We start from the raw sequence: 26,632 nt of genomic DNA, 5'->3' as shown, positions 1-26,632 counted from the left end.
CGAGCGTGTGTCCGGCATAGTGGGTGGGGGTGTTTACCAGTTGTTTGAGTCCGAGATTGGAGAGGTTGTCCAGCAGGGTGGTGGTGTTGTTGTCATTGTTGTTCTCCAGGTGGAAGTTGAGGTCCCCTAGGAGGATATAGTCATCGGAGGGGAGGGCGTGTGGGCTGACAAAGTCAGCGATGTCTTCGCTGAATTGTGTGCGGGGTCCTGGGGGTCTGTAAATGAGTGTGCCTCTGAGTGTGGTCTTGGGGTCGGTGTGTATCTGGAAGTGAAGATGTTCGGCGGCTGTGAGGGTGTCGTCGGAGCTGGTCGTGATGCGGATGGTGTTCTTGTGGACGATGGCGATGCCTCCTCCTGTTTGGTTGATGCGGTCCCTTCGGATGATCTTGTATCCGTCCGGGATGGCTATGGCGATGTCGGGCGCTGATGAGGCGTTCATCCAGGTTTCCGTGAGGAAGGCGACGTCTGGAGTTGTGGTGTCGAGTAGGTTCCATAGTTCCACGGCGTGTCTGTGGACGGAGTGGGTGTTGAGCAGGATGCACTTCAGGTGGTTGAAGTTGGTGCTCTGCTTGGCGTCTGCGGGTGCAGTGTAGGTCCTGATGCAGCAGAACTTGCAGGATTGGCAGGTGAAGGGTCCGTGGGTGTGTCCTGAGGCGGCTCGGTGGCAGTCGGGGAGTCGGCCGGTATTGAGTGCGGTGAGGGTGGCAGCGTCGTACGCCCGGCGGGTGGGATGGCCTCAGCGGGGGCCAGGGGGTCTGACGCTGGGCGCGGTCCAGGCGCGGACGGGCGTAGACGGGCTTGCCTTTGGCACACCGAAGGCGCGCTTAGGACGCACCCGCTGCGCGTGAACGCTGCGCGTTTGCCACTCTGCCATAAGTGGAGAGTAGAGGGGGGTGGAGCGAGGGAGGAACAGCTGGGAGACGGGAGCGGGGTGGCGAGTGGGGAGGGGAACGTAGATGCTGGAGGGAACGGGGGTGGGGCCGTGGGGGAGCAGTGGCAGGGAGCGGGGTGGGTCAGCAATAGAGACGGCGGTGGGGGCGCAGGGCGAGCAGGTGCACAACGATGAAAAAATAAATAAACAGGGCACAGGCACAATGCAGGGGGCAGAAACAAACAGGGTCCAAGAGACGATAACAGGCACAATGCAGGGGGCAAGGCAAGCTACAGCAGGGGCAGGGGCACAACAGAGGATAAAACAACACAATAAATTACCGGCACAATTCTGGGGGCAGATACCCACTTGGCAGCGGCAGCGGTGGTGGCAAGCGGAAGCGGGCACACTCGAGGCGGGAGGAGCGACACTCGAGGCGGGAGGAGCGACCGGCTCTGACCAGGTCAGGTCGGGTCACCTGACCTTGTTACTGTGACCATTGAGGTCTTCTTGATACCTAGGACCATGAATCTGCCCAGCTGCAGCATACTGTGAGCAAGGATAATAAGTGGATTTCCTTGAATGAAAAAGACCAGCCTTTGACTTTGCAAACTAGAACTGGGACCTAAGTGTCAAGGCATGCTATCAATGAAGAACAGTCTACCCAAAATCCGAGGGTTGTGGACCCACCCACCCAGTGTAACTCTGCAAGAAGAACACTAGCCATTAGTTTCGAGCACACTGTGTGCCCCTCCTCTGTCTGCTTCTACATTCTCCTCTATCAGTCTAGCATTTGGCAGGCTGTTTGTTTCATGGTGGCATGCAGGCATGTTGCTGGATCTTGCTTTAATCTGCGTCTTTTAGCATGGACTGTAGGAAACAGGATTCTCTATTTAGTGCCTGGTGACAGGAATATTGTCCTTCTACCTCATAACAGCCACTATGTACCTGATTCTTTTTGGGTGTTATTGTGTGGGTCTGGTTATGCTGTTTTATGGACTGTTGTTTGCACTTGGCTAGCCCCACAGATATACAAGACATTGTGGTTATATATTATAGTCTCCCTCTAACTCTGCAGCCCGCCCTGTTAGATCCACTAGCCTATGTCCAAATACCTTGACCACTAACAATTTATTTTAAAATGCATGTCCCCGATGTTTATAAACATACGGATTTCATTTAAAGCTCTGGCTTTAAAACAACTTTCTCCAAATCACTGTGTCGCCTTAGCAGCTATAAAGGAAGCACATTCACTGTTTCTTTGTGTGATGGGATTTTTTATGTTATCTGAGGTGTGAACAAACATCAGGCCCCATAGACTCTGACTCCTAAGCTACCTCCCCATGTTTTGGCTAGGGACTGGCAGACACTGTGGTAAATAAATAATTAAATACCGGTACTATTTTTGAATGCATTAACAATAACAGATAGCTCAATAAATAAGAGGCAGGATCCGATGTATCCGAGTCGAAAGGGCTTTATTCAGGCAAAAGGGAAGGGACTGGATCGGGACAGCCTGAAATAAAAGGGAGAGGCAGCTGCCGCGCCCCATCAACAGTTCAGGATACATATATATAGTAAGACATTTCAATTACATTACATACAGTAGGCGTAACTAGTGACAAGCGTAAGATAAGAAGACATGGGCGTGAAAAGGAGGCGTGCACAGGGCGTGCACGAAGACATGTGATGAGAACGTCACAGAAGTGTCATGAATGGGCGGAAACATGGAGGGGGCTACTTGAGCAGCTGGGACCTTTAACCTAATGGTGCGCGCAAAACGGGCAATGACGTGTTACCGGGGAGAACTGGGGGCTATGACTTCTGCACTAGAAGAGGAGACTAAAGTCTGCGGTGTCAGGGCGACATGTACCTATAGCGTATCTGGTATCTGGTGTTTGGAGTACATGTTGATAGAATCTAAAAGTTATCAGGGCAAAGGCTACTTGACACTAAGGCTGGTGCATGCATATATTCTACATGTATTGCGTGTGCTATGAATCTTCTATGGATATTAATACAGTAATTCACTTGCCTGGAGACAGAAAGACTAGACTATAGCTGAAGCTGTTTATGCGGTTCAGTAGCTTAGGAATGCGAAGAAGGAAAGCTGAACTGATAACTGGAGGCATAACATACTCTTGGCAGACAGGCAGGCAGAGCCAGGCCGGGCACCGCGCTGCGCGGCAGGAAGTAAGTGAAGGGTCAAGGATGCAGGTGGGGGCTGCATCGCTCCTCGGAGTGGGTTCAGGAGACTGGAGCTTGAATCTGGTGTCCGGGCCCTGTGAGGCCTAGAAACGGGGACAATTTGCTGAATTAACGTGCACACTGTAAAACGTGGCAACATAGGCCTAATACTCGTTGCTTTCACGAGAACTGGATACTGGCATACTAGAGTTGGACACAACTATAATTGCGTCTTTAATCGATCATAGGGGGATATAACCATATCGATCATGCACATATAACATAGGATGGGGAACACGTAGGCACATATGACAAGGCAAAATTCAATTTTCCACATTCCCTCCTTGTGCCCTACGTTTCCATCAGGAAACATCAATATTCATGATACCATCTATCATTTCATATAGCATCATTTGCTCGTCTCGAATTGTCTTGGAACGGGACTTTGGACTAGGAACAGGAATACAAGATGTAGCACACAAGCCGCAAATCGCAGGGCCACATTGTAAATAGAGGCAGCAACTGAATATGATCATTACTGCTATACCTAGGAATGACAATACTTTCCATCCCCAGGCAGATATAATACTCCAGAGCCAACCGGACCATGTCCAGGTGCCTGGATTCTGGTGTAACTGATGGGCAATTTTATGAAGTCTGGTTATAGCTGAATAAACAGACGGTCCGTTATTAGGAATGAAAATGCAGCAGCTAGATCCGATGACTCTACAAGCTCCTCCTCTATCGGCCAGTATGACGTCAAGGACGAGACGATTTTGGAGCACGACAAATCTCATAGCAGATTGCTCTTCAGTTAAATTACCTAGAGCGGAAGTAGTCTCATTCACTACTGCTTCAAGGGTTCTGGTTAGCCTACGTATTAACTTACTATTCTGGACAGGGCCTATGAAGAAAAAGAAACCTTTATTGAAGTCTTGATACTGTTCTAGAGCAGTTTCAGTTTGATCGACAATTGGGGACTCGGTCTCCCTTCTATGTCTTACATGTACTAGATATGTGTTTCTGTGATAATCAGATGGAGCTAGGAAAACTGGTGGCAGTAGGAAGGCAATGTAACATGTTCCATCCCATTCGAGGGGCAGACGAACATATGCGGTCTGACCACACACAAAATAAGAATGACGTGAGGCTTTGAAAATAGATTTCCCACTGTCACTATACTCGACTACAGTAGTACAATCACTATGTCCTACATGTGCGGAACCATTCTTTCTGACACATAATTCGCCTTTAACTGGTAGAACTGAAATAGCAGGCAAATCTGGAGTAGTCTCGGACTGAACATTCAAAACCATGAAATTCGAGGAATAATTACCTAGATCATATACTTCATTTTCTAGATCTAACCCTGTTCTATGGGAAAGACCTTCCTTGTCTGGGAAACATGTTCTATTCAGAAGGGACATATCATTTGAGGATGACGTTAACGTGGACCATGCTCCACACAAACCATTATGTGAAAATGGATAGGGAAAGAGTGGCAGAACTCCCTTCGGTGTCTGGAAAGGGGGGAGTCGACCACACACCCAACAATTAGTGGCATTGCTGGTCTGGTGTGAATAGTGCAGCATTCGGATAAAAGTATTATTACGCATAGCAAGACGATAGGATAACTCGTGAGGAGGCAGGTCACTAAATGTGTGCTCTACTGTAACATTAGAAAACATATGTACATGTGAAATAGGAAAACATAAATGTAAAGCATAACTTATGCAAGTAACCATAAGACTCAGAAATAATAGAAAGAACAGAGTAATGATACATCTCTTAGAGTTTTGACTAACTCTCTCACTGTGTGGGTCTATCTCATACATGTCAGGAACCTGTCTAACCGTTTCACCCGAGAGGGACTTAGACAATTAAACTGGCTGACCTACTAGACCTCAATTTCTGTTTATACTCCTGCTGCGGAGTTTTCTCTAACAAGGGAAGTTTAGATTCAGAGTCTGGGCAGTCCTTGAGAACGGGGCAGTCTTTAAGAAAAGTCTTTGGTTTGAGTCCATGGAATTTCTTCACATGGCTGGAGTGTAGCCAGCCTTTTCAGTTTTCCACTTTCACTGCTGTCCGGGTGGTGAGGAGAACAAGGCGGGGCTCCTTCCAGCGGGGCTCCAGCGGACTTGAACGATCAAAATTGCGAACCAACACAAAATCTCCTGGAACGACTTCATGCGGTTTCACTTCGGTGTTGTCTGGAAAAGCAGCGGCAACCTGTGAACGACAAGATTGTAGTGCAGACATCAAGGAGGCAAGGTAATCTGTCAGCATGTTACTGTCAACATCTGTAATTGTACGTGGTCTAGGTGTACCCCACATATTTGGGGGACGACCAAACACTATCTCATACGGAGATAGACCTGAACGGGAATGAGCAACCATTCTCATATAAAAAAGGGCGACTGGCAGTGCTACCATCCAATCTACACCTTTCTCTGCACATACTTTGGCAAGGCGGATTTTCAAGGTCTGGTTATGTCTCTCTACGAGACCGGCTGCTTCAGGATGGCGTACACAATGGAACTTCCACTGGTACCCTAACAGAAGGGATACTTGTTTCATGAGCTCGGATGAGAATGGCTGGCCGTTATCTGAATACACGACCCTCGGCAATCCATAGCGGGGAAAATACTCACGAACCAACTGCCTGGCAGTGGTCGCAGCTGTGTAATCTGGAACTGGATATGCTTCTGTCCATCTGGACAAAGCGCATACAACTACGAGGACATACTTGAAACCTTGACATCTCTCCATCTGAATATAATCCATCTGGAGGACTTCAAAAGGGTGGTCAGGAGGAGGGAATCCACCTTGTTCCACCGGGACACCTTTACCTGGATTGAACTGACAACAGATCATGCAGGTACGGACTTTCTGTTTGGCTGCTGCTCGTAAATGCTTGTTAAACCAGAGGTTCTGAATACTGTCTAACATGGCTTTTTCTCCTAAATGTGCTGGACTATGTGTGGTGTTAATAATGACTTGAACCATAGAGTCGGGGAGAAACCATGTGGCTTTTCCCTTCGTCAACCATCCTTGATCTGTCTGGACCCCTCCTTGTTCGGACCATTTCTTGATTTCATCGGGAGTAGCATGTGACTGGATATCCATTACATCTTGCGTAGGGTCCTTAACTGTCATACAAGTAGTCTGATCTGGAATGTCTGTCTGTGTCGGGTTAACTGGAATGTCTGGAGTCTGAGCTGTAAGCTTGGCTGTTCGATCTGCTAGATCGTTACCCTGGGAAATAATGTCTGTGACTTTCGTATGTGCCTTGCACTTCATGATAGCGATAGCTGTCGGTAAATGTATTGCATCTAACAGAGCTTGAATGAGGGGGCCATGCTGAATCTTGGTTCCATGAGAAGTCATAAAACCTCTTTCTTGCCAGAGCACTCCAAAGTCGTGTACGACTCCGAATGCATAACGTGAATCTGTGTATATATTTACTTTCAGGTTCTTGGCTCGTATGCAAGCTTGGGTCAGAGCGACAAGCTCTGCTGCTTGAGCGGACAGGGTGTCAATACGATGTGTTTCTATAACTTCAGTGTCAGTAGTCACTGCATACGCGGCAACTAGTTCTCCTGTACTTGTTCTCATACATGAACCATCCACGTAAAGTGTCAGGTCGGGATCAGGTAATGCAATGTCTGTCAAGTCTTGTCTTGGCTTTGTCATGGTGTTAACAACTTCCACACAGTCATGTGTGGCAGGATTTGAAGTAACTGAGGGTAACAGTGTAGCGGGATTTAAAATGTTGCAGCGTCTGATTTCTATGTGTGGCTGAAATAGTGTCAGTTCATAACCTGTTAAACGTGCAATTGTCAAGTGCTGAGTCTGTGTTCGGTTTAAAAGAACTTCCACGGAGTGTGGAACTTGTACTGTCAGGGAGTGTCCTAACACTATGGAATCACTTTGTCTGATAGCTAGAGCTGTGGCTGCAACTGACTTGAGGCACGCAGGCAGAGCCTGGGCCACCGGATCTAATGTGCTAGAAAAATAAGCACAGGGCTTGTATTGTCCTGCTTGATCTTGTGTGAGAACAGATAATGCAGTACCATCACGTTCAGTAACAAAAAGTGTAAAAGGCTTACTGTAGTTCGGTGTTGCTAGAACAGGTGCTTGGCATAAAACTTTCTTTAACTCATTGAAAACAAGTGTGTGTTCTTGAGTCCAAGGGAGGACAGTCGATACGGCTGCCTCCTGTGTCGTTAACTGTATCAGTGGCTTGGCTAGAAATGCGTACTGAGGAATCCATTGTCTGCAGTAAGAAGTGAGGCCGATAAAAGCTCGTACCTCCTTCTGAGTCTTGGGCTGTGGAAGATGTGCTATTAACTGGATACGCTCAGGTGTCAACTGCCTACCCCTCTTGGACAGTAAGTGTCCAAGGTAGACCACTTGCTGGACACAGAATTGCAATTTGGAAGGGGACACCTTGTGCCCCATCTCGGCCAGGAAATACAAGACTGTAAGTGACGCACGTTCGCAGTCACGTTCAGAACGGGCTGTGATCAATAGATCATCGACATACTGGAGCAGAGCAGTGTCAGTTGGCATGTGAATATTGTCTAGTTGTCTTTTAAGTGCTTGACTGTAAATGCTAGGACTTTCTGTGAAACCTTGAGGTGCTCGTGTGAATTTATAGCTTCTTCCATTTAAACAGAATCCGAAAAGAAACTGGCTATCCGGATGAATGGGGACACTAAAGAATGCGTTCTTGAGATCAATAACAGTGAAGAACGTAGCTTCGGAATCAATGGCTGTCAATAGGGAAGAAATATCTGGAACCACTGGGTACTGGGGTATGATACATTTATTAAGTTCTCGAAGGTCAATCACTAATCGATAAACTGGAGGTGCATTTGGATCAGTACGTTTCAGAATCGGAATGATAGGAGAATTACATATATTGGAGTCAGTTTCTACAACTACTCCTTGAGCAATGAGCTCGTCAATAATTTTGGATAAGGCTGCTACAGCCTCAGTTGGCAATTTGTACTGTCGGATTCGTGGTAATACAACACCTTGCTTCAGAGTGACACGATGGGGTGTGATGTGCATACAACCTACATCAGTTGGACCTTGCGCCCATAAATGCTGTGGTACATTCAATAATCTTGGATCAAAATCACGTAATACATAATGACCTTTAAAATCACGCAAGAACAGTCGTACCCCTTCTGGGGAACAACATATTACTGCGCCTAATTCTTTTAGAGTCCTAATGCCTAATACATTTTCTGGACAGGATTTCGTTAGTAACAAGTCTGTAGTTCGGGACAATGGACCAACTTCTAGAGTAACTGGTTTCGATATTTCCTTAACAATAGGCTTTCCTGAAAATCCAAGGGAAACATTTCTAGAGCCTGAGAGCGGAGCCCCTGGAACCTCGTCATGACTGATGGTAGTCCTACTTGCCCCTGTATCAATCAGAAACTTTCTGTCTTTCCCTAATACTTGACTATGTACATAGGGACCCTCTTGATCTACAGGAATCTCGATGAGAGGCAAGCCTACCTCCCTCTCTAGGCTGTTTCATGAATATGGCTGGTAATCTGGATACTCTGACTGTGCATACTGGTACATCTGTTGTGTAACGTGTTGTGTGGCAGCTATAGGCTGCGGTACTGTAACTGTCTGCTGTGCATTCTGCGGTGGCTGGGAAGTCTGTGAAACTTGCTCTTGTCTAGGCGGACGTGGTCTCTCTTTCGTTTTACCAGTAGCTATGTTGTGTTTCAGAACTGCACATTCGTTTATATAATGACCTGGCTGTTTACAGTAATTGCATGTCCCTTTAACGGGAGCTGCAGGATGACTGGCTTGATTCGGACCCCTCTTCTGACTGTCTTGTGGAACAGACTGCGCAACTAGTACTTTCATTTTCGTGTCTTTCATACGTCTTCTTTCGTGTTCCTGCTCCTCTCTAATTCTGTTCTGGTGATACTGGAGCATCTGAAGCATCTGTGACGGAGTATTAGCTTGCCAGGTACTCTCGACTTTCAGTACTCGATTTTTAACTTGTGGACTTGAATTCTCGACTAGTTTGGTGACAAAAAGATGGGGATACGATTCACTACTTGTTTTCAGACCACTATTAATAATGAAACATTTCTCGAATCTAGAATAAAAATCACTAGTATCTTCGTCTTGTTTCTGTTTACAGGCTGAGATAGCATCCCAATCTTCCTTTTTCGTGGCTAGTAATCTTGGCAAAACTTGTATTAACAATTCGGGCAAAGCTTTAGCTTTTTCCCCAAGACCGGTACCTGGAACTCGTGTGCTATCTTCAGTTTCTAATGCTGTCCAATCTATCTTTTTCTCTCCCACCTCCCATTCTTTTTCTTTTAGTTTTTCATATATGCCCGCAGGCAACAGGACCTTTAACATTTTAATGATATCGGGATACGTGTATTCTCCCATACGGAGCATGTCTTTTAATTCACGGTGGAACCCTGCTGGATCTTTATCGTGACAGGGAATTAACTTTTTCATTTCCAAGAGTTCTATTTTCGTGATGGGGGTGTAAACAAATACTCGTTCTAGCTCACCCCCCGTTCCCTTAACTGGATGTACTTCTCGTAACGGATTCTGTCTATCTATGTAGAATGATTTTCTTTCTGGGGGTGAGACGGAAACAAAATGTGGATTCAGAAACGTTCTGTACTTGTGGCGCTGTTCTAATATGACACTAATTAAATCGGTACCTAGACCTTTCCATCTGTTTTGGAGTAACTCGTTTAATACATCATGTAGAGGACCTGGATCAGAATGCTGTTCCTCATACAGTGTAATGAGGTGCTGGATCATATACATACCCACCAGACGCTGTTCGGCTGGGGGCAGTTTCAGAAACTTTTGAGCCACTATTTCATCTGGAAACGTGGTAGAATCACTAGTCCATCGGACTGCTGATCGGGCTAGTTCTTGTTCATGCATTGTACTAAGCTCGCTATAACCTATTCGTGATTTCAGAATCTGATCTGTGGCCTGGAATACTTGTTCAAGAGAACACTGTTCTGGTGCTGGAGGAGGAAAAACTTTCTTGTAATCTAGGCGTGAATGTCTGTCGGAAAGTCTAGTTCTACCTACATACGCTATTCTAGAGGGATTCTCGCTGTCTACCTCTTCACTAGAAGAGTCATACTCTTTCTCGGTTGCTCATTTTTCTTCCTCCTTCTGGTGTATACGTATTATTTCCTTACGAATTTTCTTGTACATACTCTCTACACTACCTTGTGTCTTGTGCTTTCCTTCGGCTATATTGTCACTCCACCTTGTCAGGGCTTTCATCTCGTCTTGATCTTTATCTGGATAATCTTGCTCTCTTATTAAACAATTAATCAAGAACTTTAAAATCATAAGTTGAACCTCGGCTTTCCTCTGTGACATAGCTTCGTGAATACTTCCTGGATTCTCTCCTGTACGGATAAAACGATATATTCTGTTTAGATGTTCCTTCATGTCGGGCAGGGTGATCAAGAAGCTGGCAACCCGTCTTAAACGTACTGAATATAAGATCATGTGATCTTCGCCTGGGACTGGATCATATATACAGTCAGTAAGAAGTCGCTTGAGATCTGTGTATGTAGCCACTTTTGGCGTTCGCTGTAACGCTACGTCATGCAGCGTCAGTCGTCTTGCTTGGGGCGGGGTGCTGGGAGCACTTCCTCCCACTGCTCCTGGACTAGAATCGTCGGGGAATACTGTACGTGCTGGTAAAGTAACTGGCAAGGCGGGTACATTTATTGTGGGCTGGTCCGGGGGTACTGGCACATTAACTTGGCCCCCGGGACCAGTGGCTGGAGGAACAGGAATTACATTATTTACAGGAGGCTGTGGGTGAGCAGGCGGAATAGGATTTGCGTATTCTGGGACTGTGTCGTCCAAGTAGGACGATAGAAAAATTTCAGCTGCGGTCGGTTTAGGACGTAGCTTAATCGGGACCAATGGTGGCGGTAAATTACAGGGTGCTTCTGGGGTTGCTTTTGGCCAGCCCTCGGCAAGAAGAGGATACATACCTTTAATAAGGGCATTTCTCTGTCTGTCTGACTGTTCTGCTCTAACTCATTCACCTTCTTCGATTGATTCCCTTTCTTGGGCTTTTTCTGAGGATTCCCTACTTAATTCTGTTTTTCTGAATTCTTTTTCGGTTCTCCGGTGAGATTCTTTGCGCCATAACTCGATGGCATCTTTCTGAGACTGTCTGGCTTTCTTTTTCCATAATGCTTCTTCTACTCGCATGATGCACTCGGCATCCCATGTACCTGATACAGGCCATCTATATTTCTCTTCAAGATGTTTGGTGTAATCCACCCATAAATCTAGATATAATATGGCATCTAAGCCATGCTTGTGATACATAAAATGACCAGGACTATCCCGAGGAGGGACAGGAACTGCTTCTTCGAGTAACCCTTTTCTAGTCTTTATCTGACGTAATTTCGAGAATAGAGGCATCTCGAACTTGTACTTGGACTTTAACACAATATACAATAAACACAGTAATAAAATGGCAAACAAATCACTCATACCACGACATAGAAATACATTGATAACAGTTCGAACAGAATACTAAATGATACATTGAAAAACAGAACACATGAATTTCTCGAGAACGGACTTACTAGAATTACTGGATGCACTGCTAAAACAGTACAGAAACTAGATGCACTGCTAAAACAGTACAGACTGGATCTGTGTACCCAAACCCATCAGACCAGAAACAAACTAATGCTCCTGTCTAGATACTTCCCCCGCAACGGTACTCACCGGGAAGCAGAAACTGAAGGCCTCGGACTGGACTGGACTGCAACGACATCTGGTTACTACTACGCGCTTCGAACTTCGGGCTTCGGTTACAGGTGGGCCTCCGGATACCTCGGACCTTGCACTCTCGGCTTGGGCTCTGGTCGGGACGAACCGCATTCCACACCGCTTCGTCTGGATGTCGGACCGCAGTCTCCGTCTCCTCCGTGGGCCTGAGGGAGACTTGAAGCAGAAATATCTGCACGTGCACGGTATAGTTCCGTCACGGCTGCAGAGGGTCAGGGGACCGGCGTTGCATCGCCAGCGCGTGAGGAAGGGGCTCGTCCCTATTCGGGCGCCATTATGTGTTAAATAAATAATTAAATACCGGTACTATTTTTGAATGCATTAACAATAACAGATAGCTCAATAAATAAGAGGCAGGATCCGATGTATCCGAGTCGAAAGGGCTTTATTCAGGCAAAAGGGAAGGGACTGGATCGGGACAGCCTGAAATAAAATGGAGAGGCAGCTGCCGCGCCCCATCAACAGTTCAGGATACATATATATAGTAAGACATTTCAATTACATTACATACAGTAGGCGTAACTAGTGACAAGCGTAAGATAAGAAGACATGGGCGTGAATAGGAGGCGTGCACAGGGCGTGCACGAAGACATGTGATGAGAACGTCACAGAAGTGTCATGAATGGGCGGAAACATGGAGGGGGCTACTTGAGCAGCTGGGACCTTTAACCTAATGGTGCGCGCAAAACGGGCAATGACGTGTTACCGGGGAGAACTGGGGGCTATGACTTCTGCACTAGAAGAGGAGACTAAAGTCTGCGGTGTCAGGGCGACATGTACCTATAGCGTATCTGGTATCTGGTGTTTGGAGTACATGTTGATAGAATCTAAAAGTTATCAGGGCAAAGGCTACTTGACACTAAGGCTGGTGCATGCATATATTCTACATGTATTGCGTGTGCTATGAATCTTCTATGGATATTAATACAGTAATTCACTTGCCTGGAGACAGAAAGACTAGACTATAGCTGAAGCTGTTTATGCGGTTCAGTAGCTTAGGAATGCGAAGAAGGAAAGCTGAACTGATAACTGGAGGCATAACATACTCTTGGCAGACAGGCAGGCAGAGCCAGGCCGGGCACCGCGCTGCACGGCAGGAAGTAAGTGAAGGGTCAGGGATGCAGGTGGGGGCTGCATCGCTCCTCGGAGTGGGTTCAGGAGACTGGAGCTTGAATCTGGTGTCCGGGCCCTTTGAGGCCTAGAAACGGGGACAATTTGCTGAATTAACGTGCACACTGTAAAACGTGGCAACATAGGCCTAATACTCGTTGCTTTCACGAGAACTGGATACTGGCATACTAGAGTTGGACACAACTATAATTGCGTCTTTAATCGATCATAGGGGGATATATGCATATCGATCATGCACATATAACATAGGATGGGGAACACGTAGGCACATATGACAAGGCAAAATTCAATTTTCCACAACACCGTTTTGAAGCAATTGCCATTCACAGTAACAATTGGCAAGAAACCTTATCTCTACGTTAGAGGTCCCCTGCACTGCGAGTGAAATCAGATCTGTAAGAAGTCTAATCAGGGCTTGGGCACAAACATTATGTGCCCCCCACCTTCTGGTTTTCTGGTAGCGTAAGCACTTGTTCAAAATAAAAACAGTGTCTGGAACTCATTTTGAATTGTCTACAGCATAAGGCACCTAGTAGCCAGTGCTTAATTTGAGCAAGTGGTTTCCAATGCTGGGCATCAGAACGCAATTGTCAACACCAGCACTTATGACAGTCTACCACATGATGGGGCTGTTTGTCTAAATTAGAGACAATCACACCAAAAGTTGTTTACTAATTCAATATACATTAAAAATTACTAGTACCTTCCTCCCAACCCATTCTCACAGCTTTTGGGGCCTGGACTATTCTGAATTCCGACACTTGTATGTTTGTAATGGTTGGTAGTTGTGTTGGTACTGTCATTGGCGGTACTGGAAGGGGAACGGAGTGGTGCATGCTGCAGTGGCCTCCTGACCAGGGTCCTGGCACTTATTATTTTACAAATTAAGCATTTTGCCCCGAAAACAGCAACATCTGGAACAACCAATCCCAGCTACCTACTTCCTGAGGAATCTATTACAAAAACAAGCAAACCCTTTTTTGAGAGTTATAATAACAATTAGCAGTGGTAGCATTTGCCGCCAAAAACAGTGAAAGCAGGGGCAAACAATTGCGATTCTCCTATTACCATGACTAGAGAATCTGGATTTCATTAAAGACACGAGGGCTAACATTATGCATATTTCTTTTAATGCAGTCCAAGCAGCCGCATACATCACAAAGTAAAAAGGTTCCAGAACAGAATATTAGAAACAAATACTAGGCATGAGCCAACAACAATCTGCCTCTTCTAAATGTGGAGAAGAGAATAAGTCCACAAATATTAATCTTCTAAACGATTCTCAGATGCTCAACAAGAAGGAGAATGAGAAACGTAGGAGGATCCAAAGGTCAGACACCTCGAAATTATGAAAGTTTACATGAAAAGAAAGAGAAGTAAATACCTCCAGAAAAGAATTCACATTATAAATCTTAACAAGATATTAAATGAATAATAATACATTTCAAACAGAGGTAATAGACATGAGCATTAATTCACTGTAAGCCCCAGCCACCCAAGGGAAGGGAAGGGTGGGATAATGTTAGCCTCCGTGTCTTTAATGAAATCCAGATTCTCTAGTCATGGTAATAGGAGGATCGCAATTTCATTACAAGAATGGAGGCTACCATTATTCATGCTGGAAGGTTTGTAAGACTACATCAGACATGTGTTCAATAGGTTTGCAATAGTGTTGTGCAAAAGTGCTCGCATTCGACCAATCGGCCGCTTTGAGAATATCATCCAACTTACCTCCAGACCAGCGAGATTTACTGGCCATAGCACCTCTAAGTGAGTGAGCTTGACATTTTTTACGTCAATACCTGCTAAATTTATGACAGTTTGAACCTATTTGGCAATAGAGGTCGAGGTTATGCCCTTATGGGGTTTACAAAGGATATAAGTAACTGGTTCAAACCCTGGGCACGAAGACCAAACATTCGGTGATCATACTCTCTCATGCAATCCACTACACAAAGTTTTGACCATAAATCAAAACATGGGTAAAAGATTGAATCAGACCCTTGACCCTGCCCTCAGGTTAGGCCGCTCCCTACGCCACACATCACCAACCGTGCCCCTCACCCCGCTGCCACCGCTGCTGTGAGTTCGCCGCTCCTGTATCAATGCCTGCTCCCGTTTTATAGCTGTTTCTTCTGCTGCATTTCTGTCTAATTTACTGTTTGTCTTACTGCAATTTCTTTTTTTTCCCATTTCTCTTGTATTCTTTCTTTCCACTCTTCCTGCTCCCTTTTTGCCTTCTGTATCCACGTTTTGCCACCGCTGCCTCCCTGCAGCCCTCCCTCTCTCGCCGATTCGCCACCCTACTCCTGTCTCCCAGCTGCTCCACCCTCCCACCACCCCTTATATGGTGGCTGCTGCGCGGCCGCGCCGCTGGAACGCCGAAGGCGTGCCTAAGGCAAGCCTGTCTGCGCATGTCTGTGCCTGCACCGCGCCCAGCGCCAGAACCCCGGGCCCCCGCGTACGCCACGACGACCGCCTCCGCTATGATGCCAGCACCCTCCACGCACTCAACACCAGACGATCACACACCTGATCCAGGCCAACCAGAAGCGCACCAAAGGATATAAGTAACTGGTTCAAACCCTGGGCACGAAGACCAAACATTCGGTGATCATACTCTCTCATGCAATCCACTACACAAAGTTTTGACCATAAATCAAAACATGGGTAAAAGATTGAATCAGACCCTTGACCCTGCCCTCAAGTTAGGCCGCTCCCTACGCCACACATCACCAACTGTGTGTCCGTGCCCCTCACCCCGCTGCCACCGCTGCTGTGAGTTCGCCGCTCCTGTATCAATGCCTGCTCCCGTTTTATAGCTGTTTCTTCTGCTGCATTTCTGTCTAATTTACTGTTTGTCTTACTGCAATTTCTTTTTTTCCCATTTCTCTTGTATTCTTTCTTTCCACTCTTCCTGCTCCCTTTTTGCCTTCTGTATCCACGTTTTGCCACCGCTGCCTCCCTGCAGCCCTCCCTCCCTCGCCGATTCGCCACCCTACTCCTGTCTCCCAGCTGCTCCACCCTCCCACCACCCCTTATATTTTGGCTGCTGCGCGGCCGCGCCGCTGGAACGCCGAAGGCGTGCCTAAGGCAAGCCTGTCTGCGCATGTCTGTGCCTGCACCGCGCCCAGCGCCAGAACCCCGGGCCCCCGCTTATGCCACGACGACCGCCTCCGCTATGATGCCAGCACCCTCCACGCACTCAACACCAGACGATCACACACCTGATCCAGGCCAACCAGAAGCGCACCTAAGGACCCTTCTCCTTCCGGAACTGCAGCTTCACCAGCACCTGTTCCGCCAACCCACCCACCGAGATAGATCGCAACCACCTCAGGATGCCCTCTACTCCTCCCGCAAACATGCCATCGAACTCTGGGACCTACTTGACTCCACCTCCCCAGACGTCGCCTTCCTCACGGAGACCTGGAGGAACCCCTCCTCGGCACCCAACATCGCTATTGCCATCCCTGATGACTACAAGATCACCCACAGGGACCGCACCATCGGTACAGGAGGAGGAATTGCCATCGTCCACAGGAACCCTCTCAGAATTTCAGCCAGCACTGACGACACCCTCAGCACCGCCGAACACCTGAACTTCCAGATCCACACCGATCCCAACACCACCCACAGAGGAACCCTTCTCTACAGACCCCCCGGACCCCAGCCACAGTTCAGCAACTCCATTGCCGACTTCGTCAGTACACAAGCCCTCGCCTCCACAGACTACATCCTCCTTGGGGACCTGAACTTCCACCTCGAGAACAACAACGACACCAACTCCACCACCCTGATTGACAACCTCGCCAAACTCAGACTCAGACAGCTCGTCACAACACCCACCCACTCAGCCGGCTACACACTTGAACCCATCTTCTCCGCAAGCTCCCATGTCTCCTTCAGCCACACCACTGAATTCCGTTGGACTGACCATCGCTGCTTCCACTTCACCTTCCGGAAACCCACCACGCACCATCGCACCCAACAGATCCCCTGCCGCTGCTGGAGCAAAGTCACTGAAGACCAGATAACCACCACCCTCGCCCGCAGCCCACCACCTGACCCTACCTACCCCGACACTGCCACCCACAACCTCAGACAGTGGATCGACGATGGCGCCAACTCTCTCGTCCCGATCAAGAAACCCTCCAACAGACACACCAACAAGAAAGTCAGCTGGTTCACTGAGGACCTCCAGGCCTCCAAGCAAAATTGCTGAAAACTAGAGAAGAAATGGCACTGCAAACAGACACTGGACAGCTATGCAGCCCACAAGAACGCCACCCGCAGACACCATCATCTCATCAGATCCGCCAAAAGGGCCTCCTTCAAAGACCGCCTAGACAACAAAGTGCACAACAGCAAAGAGCTCTTCAACATCGTAAAGGAACTCTCCAACCCCAGCTCCAACACCAACGACATCCTACCCTCACAAGACCTGTGCGACTCCTTCGCCACCTTCTTCCATCGCAGACATCCACGAGAGCTTCAACAACACGACCGCCCGACAACCACCGAGACCTCCGACCTCACGGTCACCATCGACACCGATCCCTTCTCACCTGGACCAACATAAACAACGACAACACCATCAAAATCATGAATACCATGCACTCCAGCTCGCCGTCAGACCCATACCCACATCACATCTTCAACAAAGCCAGCGCCACCATCGCACCCCATCTCCTCAAGGCCATCAACATCTCCTTCGAGACCGCAACATTCCCAGAGAGCTGGAAGCACGCAGAGATCAATGCCCTACTCTAAAAACCCAAGGCTGATCCAAAGGACCTCAAGAACTTCCGAACCATCTCCCTGCTCCCTTTCCCGGCGAAGGTTATCGAGAAGACCGTCAACAGACAACTGACCCGCTACCTCGAGGAGAACAGCATTTTGGACCCGTCCCAGTCCGGGTTCCGCAGCAACCACAGCACCGAAACTGCCCTCATCGCCCCCACCTATGACATCAGAGCCCTGCTGGACAACGGCGAAACTGCGGCCCTCATCCTCCTAGACCTGTCAGCCGCCTTCGACACTGTCTGCCACCGCACCCTATGCACACGCCTCCACGACGCTGGGATCCAAGACATGGCTCTGGAATGGACCACCTCCTTCCTCTCTGCCAGAACCCAGAGCATCCGCCTACCCCCTTTCCGTTCCAAAGCCACCAAGATCACCTGCGGTATACCCCAGGGGTCATCCCTCAGCCCGACATTGTTCAACATCTACATGGCATCGCTCGCCCACGTCGCCCAACTGCACAACCTCAACATCATCTCCTACGCCGACGACACACTGCTGATCCTCTCCCTCACCAGGGACCCTCTCATTGGCCAAGCCAACCTCCACGAAGGAATGAAAGCCATCGCCGAGTGGATGAATAACTGCCGTCTGAAGCTGAACTCGGACAAGACAGAAGTCCTCATCCTCGGCTCCACCACCTCAGCCTGGGACGAGTCCTGGTGGCCGACCGCTCTGGGAACTGCAACAACATCCCCCGACCACGCACGCAACCTGGCGTTCATCCTCGTCTCTACTATCTCCATGACAAAGCAGGTCAACGCTGTCTCGTCCTCCTGCTTCTACACCCTCTGCATGCTCTGAAAGATCTACGGGTGGATCCCCACCGAAACAAGGTGAACGGTCACCCTGGCCTTCGTCAGCAGCTGGCTGGACTACGGAAACACCCTCTAAGCAGGAGTCTCGGCCAAACTCCTGAAACGACTTCAACGCATACAGAACGCCTCCGCACGCTTAAACCTTGACATCCCTTGCCGCAGCCACTTCACACCCCACCTGAGAGACCTGCACTGGCTCCCCATCAACAAGATCACCTTCAAGCTCCTCACCCACGCACACAAGGCACTCCACAACACCGGACCTGCACACCTCAACAGACGTCTCACCTTCTACACCCCCAACTGCTAGCTCCGCTCAGCTGACCTCGCCCTCGCTACCGTCCCCCGCATCCAAAGAGCGACCTCTGTTGGCAGATCATTCTCCCACCTTGCTGCCTTGCTGCCAAGATCTGGAACAGCCTCCCCATCCTCCTACAACAGACCCAGGACCTACTGACCTTCAGGAGACTACTCAAGACCTGGCTGTTCCAGCAGTACCAGCGCCTTGAGACCCTCACGGGTGAGTAGTGCGCTTTACAAATGTTCTGATTGATTGACATTGTCTTAGTTCTTCTATACAACTCGAATTTGACACCAAACATGTTAAAGGATCTAATTTTTGAATTGAAGGGCTTTGACATCAGAAACTCTTCGGCAGGAGATTAGGCATAGCAGAGTTGCGAGCTTGATGAACAGATTTTTTCTATTCAGGGAAATATTATCCGGCCAGTGAGTAAGAAGATCTAGAATTAACTTAACATCTCAGAGACTCTCGTATTTGGGTTTAGGAGGCCTTCTTAGACAAAAACTTTTCATTACTTTGCAACCAATGACATTTTTACCTACCGTTTTACCGTTGTCAAGGACATGGCCAGCAGAGATAGCCGATCTTTAGCAGTTGATAGTTCTATAGCTGAGACCCCTTTCAAACTGTTCAACAAGGAAGTTTACTATGTCAACAATAGGTACCTCAAGGAATTCTGGTTCCTTTCCAGGCACCAACGTACCCAGCTTCTCCATATGTTGTTATATCTGTAGTGAGTGCCTGGGGCCCATAACTCTCTGAGGTGAGTTACAGCTGTTGACGAAAGTCCTGTGATTTCTTTGGATCTCCTGACACTCTCCAGGCAAGAAGGTTCAAACTCCCGGTCTGAATTAGGGGGTGACCTCCTCCATCTACATCTGTTAGATGATTCTTTTGGAATTAAGAAGGGGGGGCTGCAAGCTAGTTCTAGAGTGGTGGGAAACCAGGCCTGAAATGGCCAGAAGGGAGTTATTAGGACAAGGCAGCACTAGTCCTGTCTCACTTTCTGTAGAACTCTCTGGATCATGGCAAAGGGAAGGAAGGCGTACGCTTTGACTCCTTTCCAAGACTGGAGGAAAGCATTCACTGCCAGAACACCCGGGTCAGGCATCCAACTGAAGTATTTCTCCAATTGAAAGGTTAGTCTGCTCGCAAATAGGTCTATCTCTAGGGGTCCCCAAATCCTGTTAAGAGACCTGAACACGGAAACATTGAGTTTCCAGTCGCTGTGATCTAACAGGAATCTCGAGTTTCAGTCCGCAGAGATGTTCGTTTTCCCTGGAAGGTATTCCGCTCTGAGAGTGATCTTGTGTTCCAGAAACAACATCCAAAGTTTTTTGGCTAAATTCAAGAGGTCCGCAGATTTGGTACCTCCCAGATGGTTTATATACGCTACCGCGGACATGTTGTCCATCTTTAAGATGACTGATCTGCCCAGGAGAGAGTGTCTGAAGCTCATAAAAGACCAGCTGTAAGTTCCAAGTAATTTATGTGGTGAGAGGACTCCTCTTGCGACCAGATACCACCAAAGTTCTGATCGAGAAGGCAAGCTCCCCAGCCATGAAGGCGCGCATCTGGCTCTCGAACAAACTCTGGTATTGAACCTAAAATTCGCTTTGCCATTCACACATCTAGGTTCCCGAGCTACCAGGCTAGTTCTGATCTGGCTTCCTGATCTAGGGTAATGCGATCTCCGTACCACAGGCCATATCCTAGGGCTCTCGCTTTTACACTTTGCAGGGCCCGATAGTTTAAGGGGCCCGGGAAGATTGCATGGATGGAAGAGGAAAGGAGACCCGGTAGTCTGGCTTGCTCCCTTAGAGATAGGTTTTCTTGTTTCAGGACGTGTCTTATTTTCTTCCTGATTTTGGTTATTTTCTTTTAGGGGAGTAAAAGGAGACATCTCGTTGTATCTATGGTGAAGCCTAGGAACTACAGAGTTCTGGCAGGAGTCAAAATCGGGTTTTCTTTGGTAATGATGAACCCTAAGCTTTCTAGAAGGTCCATTACAGTCTGCAGATCTTGGACTATTTGTGAGTGGTCTTGGGACAGTATAAGGATGTTGTCTAGGTATACGATTAGGGGAATACCTCTTTCTCTTAGGGATGAGGCGATTGCTCTCATGACCTTGGTGAAGCACCATGGGGCAGAGGATAGGTCGAAAGGAAGTGCTTGAAATTGGTAAAAGTGGTTTTACCAGATGAATTGGAGAAAGGGTGGGTGGACTTTGGCCATTGGGATGGTGAAGTAAGCATCTTTTAGGTCTAGTTTGACTAGCTAGTCTCCCACTAGTACTAGATCCCTCAGGAGGTGGATGCCCTCCATCTTGAAGTACCTGTAAACCAAGTATTTGTTTAGTTATCTTAGATTTATCACAGGTCTTCAACCCTTGTCCTTTTTTTTATGAGAAAGAGCGTGCTTATGAATCGCAAAGCTTCCAGAGGGACCTCTATTACGGCTCCTTCCTGAAGCATAGAGGAGATTTCCTCCTCTACTATTCTCTGTTGATCTAGAGAGAGAGGGATGTCACTCAAGAAAGGGGTTTGTATAGGAGTTTCTGAAAAGTCTATCATAAATCCCATGATGGTGTTTAACACCCCTGGGTCTTGAGTAATTAATTTCCAATTCTGATAGAAGAATTTGAATCTGCCTCCCACCTTTTGGATGAAAGAAGGGGTAGAGGGAGGGGAAGTATACTCACTTGGTCGGTTGTCGGTGGTTCCACGTGATCTAAACCCTCGGTTTCGAGGTCCTCTCCCTCTCTGGGGGTAGAATTGAGTAGGGTTGTTGGGATGATAACCTCTTCCGTAGCCTCGGGATCTTGAGTAGGGCCTTTGATTGAAGCGGCCGGAAAAGAGGCCCCTTCTTCCGGTCCCGGCCAAAAAGGTTAGGGTTAAACAACACTCGCCTCATATGTTGTTGGGCCTTATCCAAGGCCATAAATGTAGAGACGTATTTTCCCAAAGATTTAATAAGGTCCTCCTCGAAAAGTAGTCCTTTTGGATTTTGCGAGGGTTCTCTGTCCGCCATGTCACTTAGTTTTGGGTTGCTTTTGGTTACTACAACCCTTCTCCTCTTGGCATTGAGGCTTGCATTGGCATTGCCCAGCAGTATTAGCGCTCTCTGGCTCCAACCTCTGATAAGATCTGTATTCAGGGGTGTGCCATTAATGTGGCTTTCCTCAGCGGAGTCTATGATTGTGGCTAAGGGTCCCAGGACGTCAAGGAGACGGTCCTGACACCTCATGAGGGATCTTTCCATCCCTTTTCTTTGATCTCTCCTGAGCTTGAGAAGGAATTTAATTAACTCCGGGTCGGGTCCAAGTTAGGAATCTGGCAGGTCTTGTACTTTATTGAGGGTCTTGAGCACTCAACTCTGAGTATACTCTAAGAGGCTTCTTAACCATTTATGAATTAACTTGGCCACATGATCTTGCGGCCACCACTCAGAGCTTCTCGGGTGTTTGATGTTTAGTGGGGAGAACATTTCTTCCCCCAAGGGGTTAAGGATATTGTCTTTTGACGAGGATGGGGGGGGGATCCTCCTCAGGGCTGTAAAATTCTTGGTCATCCTCGCCTAGGTCTAGGACGTATTCATCAGGTCTGTTTGATGACTCATCGTCATGTAAGTCATTATCTCCCGCATTGTAATGAGCACCATGATAATTTGTGCCGCTAGGGACCAGATGTTTTGTGCCGCTAAGAACACCACTATAAGTTTTGCCGCTAGGGACACCAAGGTAGTTCGAGGTGCAAAGACCTCCATTATTAATTGAGGTGCTAAGACCTCCAGAATTAGATGAGGTACTGGGACCTCCCATCGTGCTCTTGGGGGTTGTGTGCTCGATGTTTTTATTTTTATTTTTATTTTTTTCCCCTTATTTCATTGATATCGTCTGTGTAGTGGGGGTCCAGAATTTCTGTAGCTTTGTCCTCCTCTGTAGGAAAAGACCTTTTGGAGGACATGACCTGACTCAAGGTATCGAGCATACAGGGCCTCATTTTCTTATGTATGATTTTTTTAAAGGCCTCATTGTCCATGTTAGGAGTAGAAGCGATAGCGTCGACTGAGTCAATGTCAGACATGGTGCAGGTAGAAAGTTTAGATTAATAAATTGGGATTTAGCAAAGGTACTCTGAAAAATAAGGCTGTTAATACTCAGGCCTGAGCCTTAAGAGATACAGCAAGCAACATGAAAGGGGGGAATGCAAGAGTCTATCTGGTTATGGCCTTAGCAGGAGTTGAAGCAGATTTGTCCCTTATAAATAATAGTAATAGTGAGTTTAAATGATGATAATGGTAGTTCCCTCTTTTTTTTTATATGGATCAATAAACTCCAACTTGCCGTAATCCGTGGTGTTGGCAGCAGCTGGTTGCGATTAAGGGTCGAGCTACTGACGCTCGCGTGCTCAAGCGATCAGCGGCTGCCAGTTATTATGGAGATGTCGGGCCTTGAGCATGATCGTCTAGGCGATCAGGTGGAGAAAGAATGTGGAGAAGAAAGGCTCCTGGCAACGGGAGGACGTGGTGCCCCATTGCCAAGGAGCTTTCCTCTAATCCCTTGGGCGATGCAGAGCCGTGCTGAAGCCTGCAGCCTGCATTGTTGGGACAGAGGTAATTCTGATTTCTCCCTGTTATGTTGTGTAATAATGTCATGTTGCTTTAACTATATTCATTCTACATTCTGCTCAGAGCGTTCCTATGTGCTGTATTCTAAGATAGTCAGTTACTCCTGACTACTAACCTGTCTGGCTGTGTACCTGCTCTGCTGTATACATTAAATCCACTTTCCACCTATTTCATGTGTGGTTCATCAATCTAACAATTGGCGACGATCGGGATGATTTTCTTAACCTGTGAACCGCTTTCAAGATAATTCCGACCTCCCTAATGGTCGAGACGACAAGTGGAGCAGAGACGACGTTACCATATTTCAACAACGCATGGAGGACAATAATTGATTTTACGCACAACAAAACCTGGTGAGCGACGCCTTAATTTTTACTAAAACTGAAATTTCTATCCTCATTTTGGATACCTTGGATGCGCTGCTACACCACGCTCGAGCGCTTACAGTTGTTCTTCATTACACGCTTCTAACGCGCGTGTCCTCAAACTTGGAGGTTCTCGCTCCTACTCGCGTTGCATCTCTGTAACGTCATACGTTCACTGAGAACGTGACGCATCACACAGTGCGTGGCGGCCATTTTGGATTGGACAGGCCTACTCGTCAAACGAAAAAAAAAAAACGGAAAACGTTTTCTTTGTTTATTTACCTATTTCGACACCCACAAGTCGGATTTTCATCGCGGTCACAGGTAATCGCTGCTTTATGCCTTGAACAAAACCTCTTGCCTAATTTGTGACATTTTCAAGAATTTCTGCAATTCTTCACTTTATGGTGGTGAAGACTGGACAGTGTGTAGAAGGATCCTGTATTCACTGAACAATTCCACCAAACTGTACACCTTACGGATAACTTTCCTTTGCAATCTTCTCTCATATCATTTAACTCATTTTTACCTTTCTTCACACCAACATGAGTCAACAAACATTTTCTCTAAGTAATCCTCAAGAATTCTGGTGTAAAGGTTCTGAACCAACGTTAAAATGGCTAGAATGGAAAGACTATTTTCTCAATTATATTGACACAGTAGATTCTGATGGAAAAATGTCTGCTGATCAAAAGAAACGTATTCTTTTACACTCATTGGGTCCAAAAGGCCTTAAATGCTATAACCAAATGAACAAGCCTATTGTAGGGGGAGGTGATAGTAATGTCTTCACAGTGGCTCTATCCAATTTAGACAAATATTTCTCTCCGAAAGTTTGTATGGGTATTACGCGTTACAAATTTTACCAAAGGAAACAATCTAAAAATGAGTCTGTGGATGACTATGTTGGTGAGTTGAGAAAAATGGGTGATGATTGCGCCTTTGGCGGTTTACTTGAAGATTTAATTCGTGACCAGGTGGTAATGCACGCTAATAATCCTGCAATTCAGGAACGTCTTTGGATGAATGGGGATGCCTGTTTAGAAGATATCCTAGCCTTAGTTCGTAAAGCTGAGTCATCCAGTAGATGTGCGAGTGCTCTAAAATCTGAAAATGTCAGCAAAGATGTTGTGGCTAAAGTAGATGCTAGTTCAAAAAGAAACGGTAATTTTAAACAAAAAAGCGAAACATGGGCAAAGCCTAAGTACAGTAATGAATCTCCCAAATGTTATAGGTGTGGGAGTTTTGAACATTTGGCATTTGCGAAGTCTTGTCCTGCAAAAAAGAGTAAATGCGGTGCGTGTGGACTGTATGGTCACTACACCAAAGCATGTAGAAGGAAGACAAAGACTGTCAAATGTATTCAAGAAGACATAGTTTCTGATGAGAACACTTCTAGTGATGATGATCAAGCATCTGACTGCGCTGTAGTTTTTAAAAAAAAATTACTCCTCAACATTAGGGATGGTTGTTTACTTGTCGATAACAAACCTGAATGTTGGATACATATAGGGGGAGTGCGCATCAAGGTCTATGCTGACTCTGGTTCACCTTATACGATCATAAACGAAGATATATGGCGTAACACTTTCATTGACAGAGTTGGTCCAAAACTGTCTCCCTCGGATATTGACCCTGAAGGTTATGATGGTGGCAAGATTGATATAGTTGGTTTTCGTTGGCTGAAATTTGAGTTCAAGAACCGTAGATCTTATGGCAAGTTATATGTATCAAAAAAAGGTCCATCTGTTTTAGGGTGGAAGGACCAAGGGGATTTACACATTATTCTTGACCCCAACTCTGTGGAAAAAGTTTTGGTTATGGATGAGGGCACCAAAACCGGTGAGGAACTGTTAAAAAGATTCCCTGCAGTTTTTTCAAAGACAATTGGCAAATTGAAAGACTTCGAACACAAAATAATTTTGAAGGACTCTGCCACACCTAAGATCCATAAAGTTAGAAGTGTGCCAATTGCTCTAAGAAAAGACGTGGCTACAGAACTTGAGAAATTGGTTTCATCCAACATAATTGAACCGATTGAAACGTCTGCTTGGGTTTCCCCTTTGGTGGTCGTGAAACGATCCAACGGTAAACTAAGACTATGTGTGGATCTTCGCCACTTAAACGATAATATAGTGGTAGACCAATTTCCCCTGCCAAAGATCAATGAAATGTTAGCTTTGCTTGACGGGGCTAAATGGTTCACTACAGTCGACTTATCGTCTGCGTACCATCAGATCCCTTTGTTTAAAGACAGCAGGAAATACACTGCTTTCATAACCCCACAAGGTTGTTACCAATTTAAAAGAATGCCTTTTGGTTTGGCTTCGGCCGCAGCTGTTTTTCAGCGTTTAATGCACAGGTTGTTTTCCACTGTTAAAAACACAAAGTTTTTTCAGGATGACATCCTCATCTTTGGAAAGGAAAAGGCAGATCATGACAATACCTTAAATGAAGTTTTGAGCATTCTCAATGACAAAGGGTTAACTGTTGAATACACCAAATGCACCTTTGCCAGTGATCATGTAACTTACTTAGGGCATATCATTGACTGTAATGGTATTAAACCTAAACCCAATTTAGTTGATGCTATCAGGTGTGCTCCTTCCCCCAAGGGAAAAGATGATGTCAGATCCTTTATTGGCTTAGCTGAATTTTGTTCGAAATACATTCC

The 26,632-nt window shown here is 46.8% G+C and overlaps 1 protein-coding gene across 2 annotated transcripts in view; it reads left to right on the top strand.

The window, feature by feature from the left end:
* Positions 1–26,632, top strand: part of EPS8L3 (EPS8 signaling adaptor L3) — a 196,698-nt gene that overhangs the window by 21,227 nt on the left and 148,839 nt on the right. Inside the window, exon 1 of one of the 2 annotated variants that reach the window (XM_078644786.1) lies at positions 11,641–11,771. The exons of the other annotated variant lie outside the window; for it this stretch is intronic. The gene's annotated coding sequence lies outside the window, so the exon portion shown is untranslated. Of the gene's footprint in view, positions 1–11,640; positions 11,772–26,632 lie in introns of those variants that run through there. 2 annotated transcript variants of the gene reach the window in all.

This window comes from Lissotriton helveticus, chromosome 5_1 (genome assembly GCF_964261635.1).
Source record: "Lissotriton helveticus chromosome 5_1, aLisHel1.1, whole genome shotgun sequence".
Lineage (NCBI taxonomy): Eukaryota > Metazoa > Chordata > Amphibia > Caudata > Salamandridae > Lissotriton > Lissotriton helveticus.
Note: the sequence above shows the minus strand (reverse complement) of the source record. Positions and strands in the feature narration are given on the sequence as shown.